Source organism: Danio rerio, chromosome 20 (genome assembly GCF_052040795.2).
Source record: "Danio rerio strain M-AB ecotype USA chromosome 20, GRCz13ab, whole genome shotgun sequence".
NCBI lineage: Eukaryota > Metazoa > Chordata > Actinopteri > Cypriniformes > Danionidae > Danio > Danio rerio.
In genome coordinates, this window is record NC_141040.1 from 11,930,718 (window position 1) to 11,935,232 (window position 4,515).

Sequence of the window (4,515 nt, forward strand, 5' to 3'; positions counted from 1 at the left end):
TAAGCTATTAAAATTCCCTTTAACCATTATGCATTTATTTAGTTAGAGCAAATATGTTCGGGTAATAAGCTGAATAATTTCGAGTAAAAGTTCAACTGACACATTAGAGCTGTCAGTGCTGCATTGCTGCTGAAGGCCATCCGCTGTATATGCATGCGCCAGACTGTGGTTCAGTCGGCGACCCGCGCTAAAGCAGCGCGGGAGAGTGACATTACACGTGACCGGAGATTTTGCGTCCCCACCGCGACCATCCCCTCCCCCCCACACACACACCTGCGACACAGCAGGACAGGGTCAGAGAGGATGCTGTGAGTAAAGGCGCGAAGACGTCAACATGTCTGAAGGACAGGTAAGTTTATGATTTGTACGATCACTTCAATATATTCGAATGTTTATGTTTATGTATTGTTTGCAACTATATTATATCATAAAAATCGCGTTATTTTATGTCTCAAGCGCTTTTGATAATCGGCATAATCTCGAAGCTGCTTTGCAGAAAGTACAGATTAATGTATCAAACTGACAATAATATTAGTTAGGGTAACTTTAACTGTAACGTTAAAGTTTGATTCTTACGATCGCGTTTTAAGCCAAACGTTGGAATTGCTAAGAGATTTTGCAATTTAACTGTACATTAAACGTTTACTGTATTTGCGTACATTTACGTATAATCTTCGTTTACTTTTGAAATATTGTTTGAATTCATGTTCTTGCCAGGCTGCATATTTTTACCAAGATGTTTTGATCATTGTTGTTATTGTTAACGTTAGCGGCCTGCACGTGCAGCAGGCCTCTGGCCAGGCAAAATCTATTTACTTTTGTCCACAAAAATAGGAATGTTGTTCTTCAGTAATGCAAGAGACAATTTAAATTAATTCAGTACAATATTTCTAGTTTTATAAGGGAGTTTTATAGATTAAAAAAATGCTAATTTTCAGTCAAATGTCATGAATATGTCTAGTCTTATTTCACAGTGTTGAATATTTAATTATTGTCAAATTATACTACAGTATTGCAGTTGTAATGACAGTATAAGGTAATGTTAGAGCATGATGTTTGACTGATTATCACACTTGTGCTTGCAGGGCGATAAAAGTGACAGATACTCTGGATGCACAGGTAACGTTAAGATCATGAATTGTCCTGTTAGCTAGTACTCAAAATAATCCTTACATATAAGAGTCATACTCCACTTTTTGAGCCAGACTAACCTGAGTTTAACTTTGTTAGAGCACAACCTTTAAATAAAAGAAATATCCAGCATAATCGTGCATTATTTTAATGGTTAACTAAACATAGACATTATTTTTTAAGTGTTCTGTGTGTTGTTGATAAGGCTTTTGCTAAGTCTTCTGGATTTGTTATCCTATAGTGATATTTATTTTAAGGGTTTTAGAACTGTAACTAGTACAAGGAAACAAACCAAAAATGTATTGAAGTTTTACTGAAAGGAATGTTTTACTTTAGTATGAACAGCCATATTGGCATTGTTCATTGTCAACCTGAATAACATTCCTGTCTTCTGTGACAGAATTTGCAGTGGATGAGGTGACAGCTTGTGCTAAAGAAGAGACAAAGGTAAGCAGCCACTAGTGATTCATAGAACTGTATGTTTCAACATCTAAACTCTCCAAAGCCATCACAAGTCATTAGCCGCATTTCTATGGAGCTAGATTTGTTTTTTTATTATTCAATCAAAAATATTTAGTTTTAAAGTAAAATTAAGTATGTTGTAATTAAAGAATTAAAGATTTCAAATAAAAAACATGTTTATTTAAAAAACTTATGTCAATGATAATAAAATATTTTGGATTGCAAAAATAAACACTTGTCCTATTATGCAGTTACCACAATTTTCATTGCATACTCATTAATTTTGCTCTCTTTTCTGCTGTCTTTTATTGCACATCTAGAATCTTTGCTTGCAGGTTGAAAGATTTTGTTTGTGAGTTGAAAAGTTTTGAACCCTTGAATGCCGGGGTTAAATTTGTGTCTTTATTACTCAAACAAACATATGAAGTTCGACCAAAACTAGGTAGAATGCAATTAAAAAATTAAAGATTTAAAATAATAAAAAAACATTTATTTAAAAAAATTCACACTGATAAAAAATAAACTATTGCCATGTTATGCGGTTACCACCAGATTAATGCATTGTGTGCTCATTTATTTTGCTTTCGGTTTTGTTTCATTTTTTGCGAATCTAAAATTTTTGCTTTTGAGTTGAAAAGTTTTGCGAGTTGAAAACTGCAGCTCAGTGGGCGGGATCTTCTGAAACACCTTATTCTAGTAGTCATCTTGATTGAGGTCACAGATTGGCCACGCCCATTACATTTTCGCGAGGTTGGAATGGACTGCCGTGCCTTCTGTGACAGGAGCGAGCTATGGCGAGCAGCAGGTCTTCTTCAAGGTATGTATACTCAGTGTATGTATATTTCATTACAAACGTGACAAATATTTATTTAGTATATTTCGTGACTTAGCTCTTTTGGTCCGATTAGAAACTTTGCAGTGTGAAAGCGAACCGCTCCAAGAGCAAAGAGCAACAATGTAACAATTTTAATCTCTGTTTCAGAACAACTGAATCGATTCACAGGTGTGAACGCACCCTTAAATAAAAAGGTGCTTTAAAAACTTCTGACGTTGTTATAATTGTGAATAAAATTCATTCTGTGCACTGCTTTTATGATTTGCCCTTTACTTGCTTTCATTATTTTTCTATTCTATATGTTCTATATTATATATTTTTATATCCTGAGGATGAAGTGAAAATATGTTTTGTTTCGACTGCTAATATTTTCTTAAATACATGTGTTACACATTTACTGGTAATTTACTTAGTAGGTATTCTGTGCCATTACTGAATAATGTTCTCAGTTGTACTCGTATGTTTGTAGGAGGCAAGAATCATAAAAAACTGCAGCCGACTAGCAAGGACTTGCAGGAACCGCACAGAACAAAGAGTAAGCTGTTTTTTAAAATGTCTTCTGAAATAAGTTGCCCTTTCTGTTTTTCTTCTAAAGTTTATTCATGTACATGCAAGGAAGACGTCACAAACGGATTTCCTTCTAGTCATTATCCATGAATTCAATCAATACTGCCTGCTTCATACTGCGGGCACTTTTATATAGGGGCAGCAGTAATATTACATATACTGTTTAATTAAAGCCTTAAATCATGTTGTTGACTCACAAAGTTGATGCAGAATCACAAAAAAGTGCTGCATTTGCAGGTACAGTACAGTAAAAAAGTCATAATTAGTCATTTTTTAGCTACTGCTTTTGATCTGTCAAACCTTAGAATCGTATGTAAATGTGGTTTTCTTTGCAGCTGCTTAACTGATTTGAATGTAAACAAATAAAAATCAGTTTCTGAAATTATCTGATTTTTGATAGCATAACATATTCGTTAGCATATGAAAAGTGGCCTGCATGCAGAAGCTCACAAATAACTATTAACTAAAAATTTTAGACATCTTGCTGTAATTTACGAGAATAGTTAAACTTACATGGTGACTAATTGCAAGCATTTTTTTCCTTTTATTGCTGGGTGATGTAAACATGACAGATTTTCAGCCATCAACTAAATTTTAGCAAAAATGTGTATACAACTTTAAAAACAATGAGACACACTGAAGACCATGAATTAGTTTTATTTGGTCTTTAAGTCTTTTTTTCACTAATTATGTTTTAAATTTTATTCAGGATCTTCACAAAACGAGAGAAGAAGGTGGTCTTTGGAGGAGATCAAGGCCGTGGAGAAGACAATGATGGAATTCATAATGTCTGGAAAGGTTCCTGGTAAAGCCCAGTGCATGAACTGTATCGAAAGTTCCCCAGCAGCACTTCAAAATAGAAGTTGGGAGGGGGTGAAATTTTATGTAAAAAATCGCATTGATTCCCTAAAGAAAAAATTGTGAAAGGTAAGGACCTTCATCTAATTATTTTTTTCGTGTCTGCCGGAAGAAAGAAAATTTATTACTTAAAAAAATGTGAAAGGTAGGTGAAAGGGCCTTCACCACTGTTTTTTCTTCATGATTGTTGAAAGCAACAAGTTTGATTTCGTTAAAGCAAAAAAATGTAAAAGGGCCTTCACCAGTTTTGTCTTTGTTAAAGGCAACATGTATGTGAATCTTGTTTAAGCAAACTCAACATGCATCTGCTTAAAGAGCAGTATACTAAAACGTTCATGTTAACATTTAAATAAATGTTTAAAACACTAAAACACTTCCGAGTTGTATTGAGTTTTTACATTCTCGTAAATTTGGCTATGTCTCCGTTAATTTTTATGCGTATCTCAGAATATCTAATAAAAAAAATGCTTGATAGAATGCCAAGATGCTCATACATTATTTAAATGCACATTAAAACAACATATGTGTACAACTGAGCAGGATAAACATTTTATTTTATTTAAAAAAAGCTAAGGCTTTTTTCTGTTTACACCCTTAGAAATGGTCTATTGTAATATAACATAGAATAAACAGAGAACGCAAGATAAAAGTAAAATTCAATA

General features: G+C 33.7%; 1 long non-coding RNA gene across 1 annotated transcript; it reads left to right on the top strand.

The window, feature by feature from the left end:
* Positions 1–296: 296 nt before the first annotated feature.
* LOC147832135 (uncharacterized) lies at positions 297–4,224 on the top strand. Its single transcript, XR_015519252.1, has 5 exons — positions 297–349; positions 1,086–1,119; positions 1,532–1,578; positions 2,898–2,963; positions 3,705–4,224. It is a non-coding gene; the product is annotated as an uncharacterized LOC147832135 (long non-coding RNA).
* Positions 4,225–4,515: the final 291 nt, after the last annotated feature.